The 18,311-nt window shown below is 43.6% G+C and overlaps 1 long non-coding RNA gene and 1 pseudogene across 1 annotated transcript in view; both read right to left on the reverse strand.

Annotated features, from left to right (window-relative positions):
- The window catches only part of LOC144579160 (uncharacterized), a 36,534-nt gene extending 20,115 nt beyond the window's left edge, over window positions 1–16,419 (reverse strand). The window contains exons 1-4 of the long non-coding RNA XR_013526092.1: window positions 16,296–16,419; window positions 14,980–15,072; window positions 3,774–3,843; window positions 2,889–2,968 (exon numbers count right to left, since the gene is read on the reverse strand). This is a non-coding gene — a long non-coding RNA (uncharacterized LOC144579160). The remainder of the gene's footprint in view (window positions 1–2,888; window positions 2,969–3,773; window positions 3,844–14,979; window positions 15,073–16,295) is intronic.
- LOC100398645 (actin, cytoplasmic 2 pseudogene) lies at window positions 11,666–12,878 on the reverse strand (annotated as a pseudogene).
- Window positions 16,420–18,311: the final 1,892 nt, after the last annotated feature.

Consider the following 18,311-nt stretch of genomic DNA (forward strand, 5'->3'; position numbering starts at 1 on the left):
TTAATCTCAGCTACTCAGGAGGCTGAGGCAGGAGAATTGCTTGAATCCAGGAGGCAGAGGTTGCAGTGAGCTGAGATTGCACCACTGCAATCTCAAAAAAAAGCGGGGGGGGGGGGGCCAGGACTTCCTAACAAAACTCAGAGAGGGCATGTAGCTGTGACCCTGAAGCCAGGGGGCTCTCCTGGCCCCCTGTGTGCACTAGCCACCCCTGCCAAGGCCTATGAGCTCTCTTGGCCTCATGCTGTTCTGAAGGAGGCAGCAATATACAAGGTACTCTATTTTCCCTAATGTATTAGCCTATTCTTAGTATTCAGAAAGTGCAGTTTGCATGTTAACTCTTTCAGGCTGTAAGGAAACAAGGATTCACTGAGCATGCCTTTTTCCTAGTCTGAGAGTCTTTCTGAGCCCTTGGCCATTAAATAGAAGGAACTAAAGCTTCTTCTAGGCTGGGTGCGATGTCTCACACCTGTAATTCTAGCACTTTGGGAGGCTGAGGCAAGCAGATCACCAGAGGTCAGAAGTTCCAGACCAGCCTGGCCCACATGGTGAAACCCTGTCTCTACTAAAAATACAAAGATTAGCTGGGTGTGGTGGTGGGTACCTGTAATCCCAGCTACTCAGGAGGCTGAGGCAGGAGAATTGCTTGAACCTGGCAGGCACAGGTTGCAGTGAGCTGAGATCATCCCGCTGCACTCCAGCCTGGGCGACAGAGCAAGACTCAGTCTCCAAAAAAAAAAAGAAAAAGAAAAAAAAAACTTCTAAAGTAAACGGACTTGTGGAACAGGGAGGTCTGGAGCTTTCTGAGCCAGAGTGGTAGCCACTGCATCTTAAAGACCAGAAGAGCCACATAGGAGAGAAAAGGAGCTTAAGAACTTCAGGTCTCACTCGGAAGAACTGTGGGAAGGGCAAGTGAAAAAATAAAGTGATCCACCAAAGATGAAGTACACCAGGCAAACATAAGAAAGATAAAAAAAAGGCAGCAAACAGGAAAGTGATTAATAGGGAGGAACTGAGAGGAAGTAATAATTGGATGGGAACTGTTGAAAAATGGAGAAAATGAAAAGTAAAATTTTTAGAGGAAGAGGCAACCAATGTCAAAGTGTGGGTTTTGTGGGATTAATCAATGATTTCCTCGCTGCACACAATTTTTTCCTCCATATAAAACAAGGAGAATTCACTCTGCCAGAAAAGATGCCAGTACCCTTCTTGTTTTATCTGTGATATTAGAACAGCTCACGGCATTGGCTCCTATCTGGGAACTGGGGAATTCTTCTGACGTTATTTTTGGACACAGTCCTAATCAGCTTTAAAGTATGACACAGAAGCATTCTTCCAATGTTTAATGTCTAAAGTCATTGACACTGCTGGACGAGGAAGGAAATACCTGAGTGAGTCTTGGCATGGTCTTGCGGCCTTAAGAAATGACTGTGACCTCAGAATCTATATCAGATAAGGCGCCAAGTGGGCTTTAGAATGGGTCACATATTTATCACCAGCAATGCTGTGGCTGCGCTGGATGAGGGCTGCCCAACTTCATTCTCGAATCATCATCATTTAATGGGTGCATCCTATGTATCAGCATTGCCAGGGATACTTTGCATTTACCATGCCTGATTTTGACAACCACCTTGCAAGGTGGACTCATAGTTGTTTCATTTCACAAAGGTAGAAATCTGGCATAATCGTGGCCACAGAAGTGCCTTTACTCTTCAGTGCTGCCTGCATAGCCACCTAGGAGCAGTATCCTCTCTGAACTGTTTGGTTTGGTTTTTGTTTGTTTTTTTCCACAAGAAAATCAAAGAAGCCACTTGCTGAACTGTTTTAGGTGCTCATTCTTTACAGGACACCAACTTGTCTTCCAACCAGACTATATTTTTCTCAGCGTCAGCAAGTGTCATGGGTTAATAGGAGAAAAAAAGAGCCCTGAAAGGCCAAGTCCAGGACTCTGGACAGACAGTTCAGTCACCAACATCCACTTGGTCATCTGCAACACAGCTGATACCTGCTAGGTGTCTACTCATTTGTTTGTTTGTTTTTTTCTTTGGAGTTTCATTCTTCTTGCCCAGGTTGGAGTGCAATGGCAATCTCGGCTCACCACAACCTCTGTATCCTGGGTTCAAGTGATTCTCCTGCCTCAGCCTCCCCAGTAGCTGGGATTACAGGCATGCACCATCACACCCAGCTAATTTTATATTTTTAGTAGAGACAGGTTTCTCCATGTTGGCCTTGGCCAGGTTGTTCTCGATCTCCTGACCTCAGATGATTTGCCCACCATGGCCTCCCAAAGTGCTGGGATTACAGGCATGAGCCACCATGCCCAGAAACCTGCTAGGTGATTTAAGGGACATGAGGGGATTTGTATGGCAAAGGGGCTTATGACTTTATTCGGAAAAGAGTCAGTCAACTGAAAAATCAGTCAGTCGATCAACAACTGTTTATTGAGTATTTGTTCAACTGTGTGCTGGTTAAGGCCTGTTCTAGGCTCTGAGATACAGCTGTGAACAAAACAGACAAAAATCTCTGCCCTCAGGGAGTTTATAGTCTCATAGGACAGAAAGAAAATCACTAAAATATACAGCATATTAGTGACTGGGTAAAGAGAAATGTAAAGACAGAAAGGAGAGTAGGAATGGAAGGTATCAACATGTAATTGTGATGTAACATATTTGCTTCTTTACTAAAACATCAGTTAACATGATGTAATGGTGGGTCTAACAACTACAATACTCCTTTTACCTCTTTGACACCACCCACTCCTGCTTATCTTAAGTAACAGACTTTCTTTTTTCACCTCTCAGTGACTTTGAGCTCTCTTTATTAAGTTATTCTGAACTGCACTGGTGATCCCATACCACTCTTAATCCATCTGAAAAATATAAAGAACTTACTTGGTACAGGGCCGCATACAGAGCTTCTCTCAGTGGAGTCCCCATGTAACTCCAGAGGTCATTTGGCTGGCTGCTAAGAACTGAGAAGGGAAGTAAAAATTAGGAGGTCTTAGAAGCCTTCCCAGTTCGCCTTCTCTACTACAAGTCTTCCCTACTGTATTATTGCTCAAGTTGCAATAATAAAATCCTGTAGACTGGGTGGCTTACACAACATTCTAGAGGTTGGAAGTCTGAGATCAGGGCGCCAGCATGATCAGTTTTGGGTGAGGCCTCTTCCAGGCTGGCAGGCATGTGTGCACATGACCCCTAATTACCTTCCAAAGGCCTTATCTCCAAATACCATCACATTGGGAGTTAAGGCTTCAATATATGAATTTGGGGAGGACGTAAACGTTCAATCTGTAAGATCTCCCAAACACACCATTCTATATCTCAGCCCCTTGTTGGGTTCCTTCACGACACACTGTTACTCATCCTTGTTTTCTCAGTTTACTTGATTTGTGTCTGCCTTCCCAGCTAGGATAACAGCTCAATGAAGACAGAGACACAGTTTTTCTAATTACGGTGTCTTCATCTCCCAGGACACAACATGTGGCATATGATAAAGGCTCAGTAATTCTTATTTAGTGGGTTTAAAGATGAATGAATGAATGAATGAATGAATGATTTCCCATAGCCCTCACTCACATCATAGGTTAAGGAACCTACCAGGTCTGGGCTTTTGTCTCCACGTCTGTTCTCATGGCAGAATGTAGATCTGCCACAATGTCTGCCTAACACTGGTCACAGTCTCACTATTTTCATTTCCCTCGCTCCTTGTCATCAATCTTAACACTATTGCTCTTGGTTTTACATAGTTTTAGTCCATACCATATGATTACTCACATTTTTTTCAAATTCAGTGTCTTGTGTGTGCTCATGACACATTTTCAAATTCCTGAAATTCAGTTGTGCACTGGAAGAGATTAAAAGATTCAAAACAGGACTTAACAAGTGAGAAAAAATTACAAAGCAATGTACCACAGTAACTATCAAAGTACTTCCAGTTTTCTTGGTGTATCACCAGCGTATTTCCCTGGCCATACATTTTTATGCATCTACCTATATTCTAGTATTAGGTATAACTCTTTTAGTATTTAATGTATTGGCAGCAAGCTGTATACAGCTCTACAGCCAGTGGCACTACCCCCTGGCTAACGTTGTAGTGATTGTATGTTACCTTGCAGCAAAAACACGTTTTACAGATTATTCTGAATTTGTTCACCCAGCTGTTTAGGATTTGCAGACCACCACTTGCATATTGCTGTACTAGTCTATTGACTGTCCATCTTCCTATGCTCAACATGAACTGAACAGGACAGCCACACTTGAAATACACAGGTGCTCCATTTCTGCTGTTGAATTTGTATCTATGTATAAAGTGAAGGTATGTAATTCTCTGTAGATGCAGACAGGGTTTTGGCTTCTTCTATTGAGTATACAGGCACTTTTTACAAATTGAAGGTTTGTGGCAACCTTGCCTTGAACAAGTCTATCAAAGCCATTTTCCAACAGTGTGTGCTCCCTTTGTGTCTTTGTGTCACATATTGGTAATTCTCACAGTATTTCAAATGTTTTACAGTTATTCTACTTGTTATAGTAATCTTCCCTACCGACCAGCCATTCCCCTGTCTCTCTTTCTCTCCCCTTGGGTTTCCCTATTCCCTGAGACACAACAATATTAAAATTAGGTCAATTAATAACCCTGCAATGACCCTCAAAGTGTTCAAGTGAAAGGAAGAGTCACATATCTCTCCCTTTAAATCAAAAGCTAAAAATGATTAAGCTTAGTGAGGAAGGCATATCAAAAGCCAAGGTACATAGAAAGCAAGGCTTCTTTTGCCACATTGTGGATGCAAAGGAAAAGTTCTTGAAGAAATCAGAAGTGCTTCTCAACTGAAGACAAATGACGAGAAAGTAAAACAGACTTATTACTGATATGGAGAAAGTCTGAGTGGCCCGAATAGAAGATCAAACCAACCACAACATTTCCTTAAGCCAAAGCCTAATCCAGAGGAAGGCCATAACTCTCTTCAATTCTATGAAGGCTGACAGAGGTGAGGAAGCTGCTGAAGAAAAGTTTGAAGCTAGCAGCCAGGCATGGTGGCTCATGCCTATAATCCCAGCAGTTTGGGAGGCCAAGGCGGGTGGATCACCTGAGGTGAGGAGTTCGAGACCAGCCTGGCCAAATGGTGAAACCCCATCTCTATTAAAATACAAAAATTAGCTGGGTTTGGTGGCAAGTGCTACTCAGGAGGCTGAGGCAGGGAAAGTTGCTTGAACCTGGGAGGTGGAAGTTGCAGTAAGCTGAGATGGCACCATTGTACTCCAGCCTGGGCAACAGGGTGAGACTGTCTCAAAAAAAGAAAGAAAATAAAAGAAAAGTTTGAGATTGTTTCATGAAATTTAAGGAAATAAGTCATCTCTATAATATAAAAGTGCAAGGTGAAGTAGCAAGTGCTGATGGAGAAGCTGCAGTGAGTTATCCAGATCCAGCTCAGATCATTGATTAAAAAAAAATGTCTGCACTAAACAATAGATTTTCCATGTAGACAAAATAGCCTTCTATTGAAAGAAGATGCCTCTGGGGCTTTCATAGCTACAGAAAAGTCAATGACTGTCTTCAAAGTGTCAAAGGACAAGCTGACTCTTGCTAGGGGCGAATGCAGCTGATGACTTTAAAGTCAGAGCAAATGCTCATTTATCATTCTGAAAATCCTAGGGCCCTTAAGAATGATGCTAAATCTACCCTGTCTGTGCTCTATAAATGGAAAAATGAAGCCTGGAGGACAGCACATCTGTTTACAGCATGGTTTACTGAATATTTTTAAGCCCATTGTTGAGACCTACTGCTTAAGAAAAAAAAGAAAAAAGATTTCTGCTCATTTGCAATGTACCTGGTCACTCAAGAGCGCCAATGGAGATGTACAAGATTAATGCTCTTTTCATGCCTACTAAAACAACATCCATCTTCAACCCATGGAGCAAGGAGTAATTTTGACTTTCAAGTCTTTTTTTTTTTTGGAGATGGAGTTTTGCTCTTATTACCGAGACTGGAGTGCAATGGCACGATCTTGGCTCACCGCAACCCTTGCCTCCTGGGTTCAGGCAATTCTCCTGCCTCAGCCTCCTGAGTAGCTGGGATTACAGGCACGCGCCACCATGCCCAGCTAATTTTTGTATTTTTAGTAGAGACGGGGTTTCACCCTGTTGACCAGGATGGTCTCGATCTCTTGACCTCGTGATCCACCTGCCTCAGCCTCCCAAAGTGCTGGGATTACAGGCATGAGCCACCATGCCTGGCCCTCTTTTTTTTTTTTTTTTTTTTTGAGACAAAGTCTCACCCTGTCACCCAGGTTGGAGTACAGTGGTGCAATCATGGCTTACTGCAGCATCAACCTCCCAGGCCTAAGTCATCCTCCTACCTCTGCTTCCTGAGTAGCTGGGATCACAGGCATGCGCCACCATGCTACTCTAATTTTTAAAATTTTTTGTAGAGACAGGGTCTCCCTATGTTTCCCAGGCTGGTCTTAAACTCCTGGGTTCAACTAATCCTCCAGCTTCAGCTTCCCAAAGGCTGGGATTATGATCATGAGCCACCATGTCTGGCCTGACTTTCAAGTCTTAATATTAAAAAAAAATACATTTCATAAGGCTATAGCTGCCATAGATAGTGATTCCTCTGATGGATCTGAGCAAACAAAGTTGAAAACCTTCTGGAAAGGATTAACCATTCAAGATGCCGTTAAGAACATTCATGATACATGGGAGGAGCCCAAAATATCAACATTAACAGGAATTTGAAAGAAAATGATTTCAACCCTCATGGCTGACTTTGAGGGGTTCAAGACTTCAGTTGAGGAAGTAACTGCAAATGTGGTGGAAATAGCAAGAGAACGAGAATTAGAAGTGGAGCCTGAAGATGTGACTGAATTGCTAAAATCTCATGATAAAGCTTGAATGAATGCTTCTTACAGATAAGCAAAGAAAGTGGCTTCTTGACATAGAATCTACTCCTGGTGAAGATGCTGTGAACGTTGTTAAAATGACAACAAAGGATTTAGAATATTACATCAACTTAGTTGATGAAGCAGTGGCAGAGTTTGAGACAATTGACTGCAATTTTGAAAGAAGTTCTGCTGTGAATAAATGCTCTCAAACAGCATTGCATGCTATCAAGAAATCTTCCCTGAAAGGGAGAGCCAATCAATGCAGCAAACTCATTGTTGTCTTATTTCAAGAAATTGCCACAATCATCCCAACCTTCAGTGATCGCCACCCTGATCAGTCAGCAGCCATCAACATCTAGTCAGGATCCTCTACCAGCGAAAAAGATTGTGATTCAATGAAGGCACAGATAATCATACCTTTTTTTTTTTTTTTGAGACGGAGTTTCACTCTTGTTACCCAGACTGGAGTGCAATGGCGTGATCTCAGCTCACCGCAACCTCCACCTCCTGGGTTCAGACAATTCTCCTGCCTCAGCCTCCTGAGTAGCTGGGACTACAGGCACACGCCACCATGCCCAGCTAATTTTTTTTATATTTTCAGTAGAGACGGGGTTTCACCTTGTTGACCAGGATGGTCTAGATCTGTTGACCTCGTGATCCACCTGCCTTGGCCTCCCAAAATTCTGGGATTACAGGCTTGAGCCACCACGCCCGGCCCTTCATAGCATTTTTTTTTAACAATAAAGTATTTTTAAATTATGGTATACATATTGTTTTTAAGACATACACTATTGCACTCTTTTTTGGGGGTGGGGATGGAGTCTCGCTCTGCTGCCGGGTTGGAGTGCAATGGTGCAATCTCGGCTCACTGCAACCTCCACCTCCTGGGTTCAAGTGATTCTCCTGCCTCAGCCTCCCAAGTAACTGGGATTACAGGCATGCACCACGATGCCCAGCTAATTTTTATATTTTTGTAGAGATAGGGTTTCACCATGTTGGCCAGGATGGTCTCAATCTCTTGACCTCATGATCTGCCTGTCTTGGCCTCCCAAAGTGCTGGGATTACAGGCATGAGCCACCAAGCCTGGCCCTACTGCACTCTTAATAGACCACAGCATAGTATAAATACAACTTTTATAATCACTGGGAAATCAAAAAATTTAGGGTGACTCGCTTTATTGCAGTGGTTTGGAACCAGACCTGCTATATCTCTGAGGTATGCCTGTATTTCTATCTGCAAGGTAGAGCTGGGTATTTCTAGCTGTGTGAGTATGAAAGGGTGGATAAAGGGTACTAAGAATGATCCAAAGTGTCCTGGGCAAAAGTAGGAACTGTACCAAGGACAGACACAACTTATTGGCACCCGTAGTCATACACAGTAATCAGAGCAAAAGAAGATTAAAAGCCAAGATCAACCATGAGTCCAGAAGACCTCCTTGCTCAGGCCCTGCCCATGGGCTGTCTCCCAGAAAACATATCCTCTGATGGTCTTCTGTAATGAAATGGTACCAAGATGTAAGGCAAGAAATAGTCAACTGAGCAAGGCACTTTGTGGCCAAAGATGATGGACATTAGAGCAGAGTGAGAAGGTCCCTGAGCATTTCAAGGTGGAGAATGGCGAGGGGCAAAGTGGAGATGGACAGGGTTGTTGTACTGTGTATAGGTTAGACCACTGAAAACCACTGGCTTCTGGTTAGGAATTCCTAGACTGGAAGAATTATACAAGAGTTATTAAGTGGAAAGAAAGTAAAAGTAGTTACAGCAAAATGGGCTCCGACTTGTAAGTAAGGATGATGTGGATAGCTGGGTTTCTGCGCTGCTCCAAATGAGTATTTGGGGAGTCTGTGGCCATTCAACATGTGCCACTATACCCTGGGTTTAGCCCACATCACCAATATTTTGTTATTCAAAAGTATTAACATCTCAGTAGTGGTATATACAATCTCCAGCCTCCTTTGCCTCTTCCTGCTTCTCACTTACCTACAGTTTTACATCTTGGGAGGTCATCCACTAAGAAAAGTGGACCAAGAGTGGGTGAAACTCAAAATAGCTAATTTTTCTACTACATGTGCCAACTCTGGTTTAAAGTACCCCCCCGGAGGAGATTAAAATCACAATAACAGCAAAAAGATAATTCATAATTTTCTATGGATTTCAATTAATATTATCTATGAAAGCACCATTCCCCACTACCACTAATTACCAAGAATTTACTATAGTAGAATGAGAAGATTGAGACACAATTACAGATATAAGGATAGACACATGTGCATACATTTCAAATTTAATATTGAGAAGAGGTCATTAGAAATAGAAAGGTTTGGGGGGCTCATTTTTAGAATTGAAAAAATGAAATAGAAAAGTGTATTGTTATCAGATAACTGAGTTATTTTACCATGAAAAAATGTCAAATTTTATATATTGAAATCCATAAATGCTCAAGAAGCCTAAATAAAAATTACTTACCCAAACCTAAAATGTAAGTTATTTTTAATAACACACAGACAGATAGATTAGAGTAGAAACCAGAAGTGGGAGACTTAGTTAGCTATTTACATTGTGACCCAGCCTTTCTAAATTATTGGTCTTCATCAAGCCAGAGTTACTAATCTCCTCTTGTGTTACACTGGTCACAGGAAAAAATGAATTCAATTTCAAAACCAGGTCACCACATTAACAGTTTTGAAATCAATTTTTATAACTTAATGGCTGATTTCCTCACAGTTCACCAAAACACCAGCTCTTGACCTATTTATTTCTTTCATTTATATATAATAAAAGACTAGATATCATCTTCAACCTAATCTATCCTTTTAAGTGTGTTAAACGAGAGCTTTTTAAAAAACTTTTGATTATTCCACATGAATATCCACAATTCTATTTGAACACCATTCATTAATTTTTTATATAAATCATAGACATTTAGAGTTAAAGGTATCTTAGAAATAAACTAGTGTGTATGAATCAGGGTTTTGCAAGTAACAGAAAAGGGACTTGATCCAGCTTAGGCAAAAGGGGTGACTCGATTGGAAGGACATCTGAGTGTCCGACTTAACTTCAGGCAAGGCAAGGGTACCGGTGGGTCTCAGAAACACCTGATACAAATGCCATCAGAAGGACCTATCTCTTGTCTCTGTTTTTCACTGCATGTTTGCTTCTTAGACTTCACAGGGTGAAAACAGGGCTGCCAGATGGTCCTGAGCCTCACTCTACCTGCTTTCACAGACTCACCACCACAGAGGTGCTCATTTCTCTCAGTACCAGTTCAAAACAAAACAAAAAAATCCCAGGAAAGCCCTCTGATTTGCCCAGATTGTGTCAGGTGCCCACTCATGGACCAATCAACTGTGGCCAGGTGATGGAGTCATGTAAGAAAATGGTACTCCCAATAGTTGGGAGCTGGAGAAAAAATGTTTCCAGAAGAAGGGAAAGATGATGGGAAGACCTGCCCCCAACCGGAAAGTTCACCCTAACTCATTTCACAAATATGGAAATTTAAGCTCAACAAAGTTAAGTGACTTACTCAAGGGTACAACCTGTACTTCAACCTAACTCTTCTGGCACTTAATCTAATGCTTGGCTTACTCTCCCACACTGCTGTTCATTCTGTGGCATCTGCATTTCAGGGTCTTCAGCACAGAAAAGGCAGGGGCTAGGGTGGAGTGGGTGGAGAGAAATTAGGGTCTTACCCTATGCTTAAATTTCTACCTAGGCTTTTGCTGGAATTCCAACTCTACCAGTCTTTCTGTTATCTGGTTTTGCTTTCTTTTCTTTTCTTTTTTTAGACGGAGTTTCGCTCTTGTTACCCAGGCTGGATTGCAATGGCGTGATCTCGGCTTACCACAATCTCCGCCTCCTGGGTTCAGGCAATTCTCCTGCCTCAGCCTCCTGAGTAGCTGGGACTAAAGGCACACACCACCATGCCCAGCTAATTTTTTTTTTATATTTTCAGTAGAGACGGGGTTTCACCATGTTGACCAGGATGGTCTCAATCTTTTGACCTCGTGATCCACCTGCCTCGGCCTCCCAAAGTGCCAGAATTACAGGCTTGAGCCACCGCACCCGGCCTGGTTTTTCTTTTTCTTTCTTTTTTTTTTTTTTTTACGGCAGCACTTTTATTTTTCTTCACACAATGACGTGTTGCTGGGACCTAACGTTCTCACATAACAGTAGAAAACCAAAATTTGTTGTCATCTCTTTCAAGAATTGACAGTTGTGTACAAAAAAAAAACCTTACATAAATTAAAAGGATGAATACATTTACAGGTGTAAATGAAAACCGCTTCCAACTCAAGGCAAGTACCAGCCCATGGTGCTCTGGCAGGAAAACATCAGGTAAGAAAGGAAACCGGGTCCTACGGCTTGGACTTTCCCACCCTGACAGACTGGCAGCCCTTGCCGGCCTCTAGAGCAATCCCAGAACACTAAGCCCTGACACATGAATACCCTGCACAGCTAAGAGACTGCTGGCCATGCACTCACCAAGGCAGACTTGTCTGCCCCCAAGCACATTTTTACCTCAGCCACGAAGTGACCAAGCCACATGTACTAAAATTTGAAATCAGAGATATGTACAGGGTATCAAACAAATAAGGGGAACAGTTAACTTGAATACAAGGTCAAAATCAGCAACAAGTTCTACAATCCAGTGCTGATATCAGATACAAGCTTCAAGGACAATTTCTTTTCAAAGGCTTTTTTCCAGTTTCATGAGGCTAGCATGAGGTGTATGCATTTGCCAGGGGCAAATATACTTCCTAATTAACCCATGCAGCAAATGCTACGCATCTGCTCGCAGTCCATTTAGAAGCATTTGCGGTGGACGATAGAGGGGCCAGACTCATCGTACTCCTGCTTGCTAATCCACATCTGCTGGAAGGTGGACAGTGAGGCCAGGATGGAGCCGCCGATCCACACAGAGTACTTATGCTCTGGGGGTGCAATGATCTTGATCTTCATGGTGCTGGGCACAAGAGCAGTGATCTCCTTCTGCATCCTGTCGGCGATGCCTGGGTACATGGTGGTGCCGCCAGACAGCACAGTGTTGGCGTACAGGTCTTTGCGGATGTCCACATCACACTTCATGATGGAGTTGAAGGTGGTCTCATGGATGCCACAAGATTCCATGCCAAGAAAGGAAGGCTGGAACAGCGCCTCCGGACACCGGAACCGCTCGTTACCAATGGTGATGACCTGGCCGTCAGGCAGCTCATAGCTCTTCTCCAGAGAGGAGGAGGATGCAGCTGTGGCCATCTCCTGCTTGAAGTCCAGGGCGACATAGCACAGCTTCTCCTTGATGTCACGTACGATCTCCCGCTCGGCCGTGGTGGTGAAGCTGTAGCTGCGCTCCCTGAGGATCTTCATGAGGTAGTCGGTCAGGTTCCGGCCAGCCAGGTCCAGACGCAGGATAGCGTGTGGAAGGGCATAGCCCTCATAAATGGGCACCGTGTGGGTTACCCCGTCTCCAGAGTCCATGACAATACCAGTGGTGTGCCCAGAGGCGTAGAGGGACAGCACGGCCTGGATAGCCACATACATGGCTGGGGTGTTGAAGGTCTCAAACATGATCTGAGTCATCTCTCTGTTGGCCTTAGGGGTTCGGGGGGCCTCGGTCAGCAGCACGGGGTGCTCCTCCAGGGCCACACGCAACTCGTAAAAAGTGTGGTGCCAGATTTTCTCCATATCATCCCAATTGGTGACGATGCCGTGCTCGATGGGGTACTTCAGGGTCAGGATGCCGCGCTTGCTCTGGGCCTCGTCGCCCACGTAGGAGTCCTTCTGGCCCATGCCGACCATCACGCCCTGGTGCCGAGGGCGCCCGACAATGGAGGGAAACATGGCTCGGGGGGCGTCGTCCCCAGCAAAGCCAGCTTTGCACATGCCGGAACCATTGTCGATGACGAGCGCATCAATTTCTTCTTCCATTGCGACCAGCAGAGGAGCAGGGGAAGCGGAGCGGTAAGAGAACACCGTACGCGACCTGGCAGCGGCGTCTGAGAGCTGCTTTATTTTCTTATTGGGGGAGTGGACATCCCAAGTGGGACTTTCCCTCTTGCCCTCCTCCCCTGTCAGTTCCAGAGGGCTCAGCCTGTTTCTGCTGAATAATTATCATAAGAACACCTTACACTGAGAGAGGACTTATGATGTGCCCAAGATGGTCCTTTGTGAGTCTTCCCTCATTTAGATCTTAACAACAGCCCTATGAGGGAGGTATTAGTGGCATTGTTATCTCCATTTTGCAGATAAGAAAACTGAGGCATAGAAAGGTTAATGAACTTGTCTAAGGTCACAGAGTGGGGAATGGATGGAACAGGGTGTGAATGCAGGCAGGCTGGCTCCAGAGTCATTGCTGTTAAGTACTGCAGTTCTACTGTTCTTTTCTAGACAAACACCTCCAGCCTGTGGTTGCCTGCACTCAGCCTGTTGGGTTTGGGACTTCTCCAATGTCTGCTAACCTAAGTGTTGGCTCATCTCTGGGGCTGTGGCCAACCTGTCTCTGATCAAAGCCCTTCCCACTACAACTTTACTGCTCCCCATCCTGATCTTTTGCCACCGCTGCCCAAGCTGCAGCACCATGCTCGGGGTCTGCCTCATCAGTGCTGACAACTGCTGCTGCTGCCTGCCGTGACTGCTCCTGGTAATGCCCTCTTGCTGCTGGAAGGAGCCAACTCTCCTGCTCCATGTGGATAAAGGCTTTGCTCCCTAAACTCGACCGCACAGTTTAGGACAGTTTAGTGTCCTCTCCAGAAAGCCTTACTCTTTCAGGTTTACAGGTTCTCCTTAAAAGGACCTGAATCTAGTTCCAAAGGGGCAAAGGTGATTGTCATAGTGCTTTCTTTGCAGAACTGTAGACCTCTGTAAACACAGACCTGGGCCCCTAAGTGATAAACAAGAGAAAGCTACTGCAATTGTCCCTCACTGGAGGATGAGTTTTTAAGTCCTTGTGGTTAGGAACAGCTTTTATCTCCTCCTTGTTCAGAGGGGTTCCAATTACAGGCTTTGGAGCTAGACAAGGGTTTGAGTCTTGGTCTATTGCTCATTAGCCTTGTGAGCAAAGGCAAATAAACCTTTAATCACTACTCTGTGCTTTGGTTTTTCTCATGTGTAAAATAAGAGTGTTAATATATATCTCAAAGCCCTTTTGTTACTAAATGAGATACTGAGATTAAAGCACATAGATTAAATGAGATACTGTGTTAAAGCACATAGCAGAGTACCTAGCATAAAATAAATTTCAATAGTGATACAGTATGATTATTATTTTAGAGTCTTAATCCTGCTGGCTAGAACCTGACCTTTGGACCCCCAAATATTTACAGTGTTTTGAAGAGTGTGAGGCTGGCATGTGGAACTAGGAGTGCTCTTGACCTATGGCTTGTTCTTGATCCCTCTTCCATCTAGGTCCTGGCTGGCAGAAAGCGGGTTTGGTAACTCAGGCAGGCAGAAGTGGAGGCAGGATAAGGAAGGGCCCCTTATCCACAGCTGGTGCCCACAAAGACAAACCTGTCAGTTACCCTGTACTCCCCTCTTCTCAGCTGGGTGACTCTTCCTCATCTCTGCATGTTGTGGTTGCTGCTGCTTGTTGTTTTTTCTGTCATGACTGTACCACATCATTTCCATCTGGTATCGCTTGCAGAGAAACGTGATCTATGTCCAGGCCCCGCCCAACCTGAGGGTCAGCCCTGGCAAAGCGAATTACCTCCTAGATATTTATCATAATTGCACAACCCCTACTCCTACCTCACCCCCTCACCCCAGGGCGACTCACCTCCATTCTTAGCTCCAAATATTTTAGCCACAAAAAGGTATGCTTTTTGTTAGAATGTTAACCATTCTTTTGCCTGATTTTTTTCTCAAGTCCCAAGTCTAGGTGCTATTTCTGATTTGCTTGGTTGATAAAGGGTTGTACTTTGTACTCTAAACCACAGTCAGAGGAAAGAGCAAAGTGGCCAGACATTCTGCAGATGAGGACAAATGCAAAAAAGAAGACCAAGGAGATGGCACTTTATGGGTGAATGAAAGATGCCAGTCTCCTTACTTTACATATTGTATAATCAAAATTTTGCTTTCAGATAAGCAGAGGCTGGCATGCTGCCTCATACCTGTAATCGTAGCACTTTGGGAGGCCCAGTTAGGAGAATCCCTTGAGGTCAGGTGTTGGAGAACTGCCCAGGCAACAGAGTGAGATCCCATCTCTAAATAATAATAATAATAAGCAGATGTTGTAAAATCCCTATTTAGAGACCTGATTTGAAAATAGTTCCCCCCTCCCCGCTTTTCCTGCATGACTTTTTATTGTAAGCAAGCACTGAAACACCCTAGACATTACAGAGGTTTGTGATTTATTCTGCTAAGATGGCTTGACCCACATATAAGTATAAAATCCCAGTATCCCTGGCTCCCTGAAAGTGGAACCACAACACATTATTTACCTCAGATAAAATGCAATGAAATTCTCTTGTCCCCCCCACCACCACTAACCCCCACCACACAAGGAACACTTGAGTCCTTAAAGGGACAGAACTTATGGAGGTAGGAATTAAAAATCATGCAGATACAGTTACTTGTGACAGAAAAAAAAAAAAAAAGAGGAAATGAATTAGAGGAAACTAATTTCGAGAGGGATGAAAATAAAACTAGCACTTTGAAAAGGGCAGAAGAACCCAACAAAAATGCTGATCAGACGGGAGAAACAATTACAGCACCAAAAAAAAAAAAAAAGGTGCAAAGTGGGGAAAATATACGTGTGTAGAGAGAGAGGGAAGGAGTGAGAGAAGGAAGGAGGGAGAGAGGAAGGAATACCTAGACAGGGTCAAGCTGGAAGAACAAGCAGAGTAAGACAGGAGTCTGGGTGGGGGAATCCCAGAACAATCTGTTTACAAAAAGACAGGCTTATGGAAATTCCAAAAGAAACTTTAGAGATTCAGATCCAAAATAGAAAAGGACCCAAATACACACATGTCTCTGTGTATTTTAACCAACTGCTGATGTTCTATCTAGACTAGAGGAAGTTCTCCACGGCTTTAACAGACGCTGTGAGATTTTAGATTTCAAGGGACCTAAATTATCTAACACGTGGCCTCTTACTGCGTCCCCGCGGCCCACGCGCCCCAGGCCGAGCCATCGGTCGCAGCTGGGACACCCGCGGGAACGCGCGGGGCGCTAAGGCCGCCCCCTCGCATCTCTCTTGCATTGTCTGCCCGCCTGAATGTCTCGGCTTCCCAGGAGCGCTCGGGGTTATTGTTCTCCCTTCGCGGGCAGAAAGGAGGGTGGGACCGGACGGAGGAGGCGGCCGGGGGATATGGGCGGCAGCCATCGTCTGCCACCCGAACAGAGCCGCCTTGGTCCTTCGCGCCCCGCCCCTCCGCTGAAGACCGTGAGCCCGGAGTGGGTCTAACGCAACCCCGGGCTCACCCACCGGTCTGCTGTTTCTGGGAGGGAGCCAGGCGCGGGCCAGGGCGGGGAGAGGGAAGCGGGGCGGGCGGGCGGGCGTCCGGGTGCCGCACAGTGGCTCCCGCCGGCTCCCTGAGCGCTTTCGGCTCGGGGGAGGGACGCTATGACGCACCCTGTCGGTATTAGAACACTTCACCTTCTATTTATAGACACTCCTCCGACCGCAGACCTAGCCCTCCCTCTCCTTCCCTTCATCGTGAACAAAAAATCCTACCTAGAATGGGAGATGCGAATACACAATGATCAGGAAGAATTCAATTTTGTGCATCCCTTTGTAATTCCAAGTATTAATTTGAGGTCTAATAATTTCTTTCTGGCTCAAGGAATTCCCCAGTTTTCTAAAGCTTCAAAACCTACACGACTTGATTTTACAACCCTTCTAAATATGTCAAATTTGTCTCTTGTGAGTTCATTAAATATTCGCCAAGAGTTTGCTCAAGCTGGATAAGACTTAAACCCATCGAATTCGGGGAAGGGATGTTTCTAGCTGGCTTTCTGTATCTGCAGAACCCTAGCAATTCTAAAGGTAGAATTTATTCAGGAAGAGACAGCATGTAAAGGAAAATTATTGCAGATTTCAAACAAAAGTAAAGTTTGTCTTAGTGTTGTTGTTGTTGTTTTAAATTGTGGTTTTTGAATACTGACTTTGTGCTTTCAGCTGTATGCTCACCGTGAAATTATTTTAAATTATTTTTTAAAAATTATTTAAAAATAATTCTTACCTAGTCACGTTAACATTTGCAGTAATTAAAACGGGGAATTTTTTAAAACAATAATTTATTTCTTATAATCTGGTTGGTCTGCTGCAGTCAGCACTGAAGAAAAAGCCTGATTATCTTTCATCTTGGTTTCTAGTCGGTTTCACTTTCTAAATTCCATATACTTCAGAGTCGACTGCCTTTTAGATTTATCACGAAAAAGGACTGGATATACATACATAGATATAGGTTTGTTTTTAAAAGCCTAGCTAAACCACAGCTTGGTTACCATGTCAATTATTCTATGACCACAAAATTAGAGTAGCATACAATGTACAGTTCTTGCTAACACCTCGTCTATGAAGTGGGGGCTGGCTGTAAAAACAGTATTATTACATGATTTTGCTGAGGAAAGTTCTGTGCCCTAGAACTATATAAGTACCTAAAGAACAATCACAGTGAGAAAAAGAAGAAAAAAGAACAACCACCATGACAATTGTTACAGTGCATTATCAAACTAGTACCCTCATGAAAGACAATTTGGCAATCGCATTTAACCTTGGATCCAGTCATTTCATTTCTAGAAGTTTATGCTACAGATGCAGTACCCACAGGTGAAGTCATTGATTGTTGCAATGTGTGTACTAGCAAAAGGGTAGAAACAATATTAATGGCCCACAATCATGATACATCTATATAATGAACTGTTTTGTAGCCCTGAAGAAGATTAAAGCAATCCCTTTTTGTACTGATAGGGAAATAGCTCCAAGATATTGCTGAGTGAAAAAAGAAAGGTGCAGAAACAATATGAACAACAACGATTTACATTAGAAAAATAAATATATATGTATATATGAACTTCTATATATATTTAAATTATATATATGAAACCGGTAACAATTTTTGCCTTCTGGGAGGTAACTGAGAGGCTAGGATGGGAGAGAAAACTATTTTCTATGATCTATCCTTTTGTATCTTGGAATTTTGTTCCATGAGTATGTATCAGCTATTCAAATTTTTTTAAATTAAAAATACCCTTAATTTTTTTTCTAAATATAGGCAAATATGGTAGATCTCTTTTTAATTTTTAGGTGAGTTCATCTCTGGAGGGAAATCTTCAGTTTCTTCTTTGTCTTGACTGTGGGGGGCCTCAGGGCACATACTAGACACTGAATATTTGTAGAAGTTCTGTTTTGGGATTATTATTTTAGAGAAGTTTACTAGGAAACAACCAAAAGCTAATCTTTCATCCTCAGCATGCTTTCTAACATTTTGTTATGGGT

This window comes from Callithrix jacchus, chromosome 14 (assembly GCF_049354715.1).
Source record: "Callithrix jacchus isolate 240 chromosome 14, calJac240_pri, whole genome shotgun sequence".
In the NCBI taxonomy this organism is placed as follows: domain Eukaryota; kingdom Metazoa; phylum Chordata; class Mammalia; order Primates; family Cebidae; genus Callithrix; species Callithrix jacchus.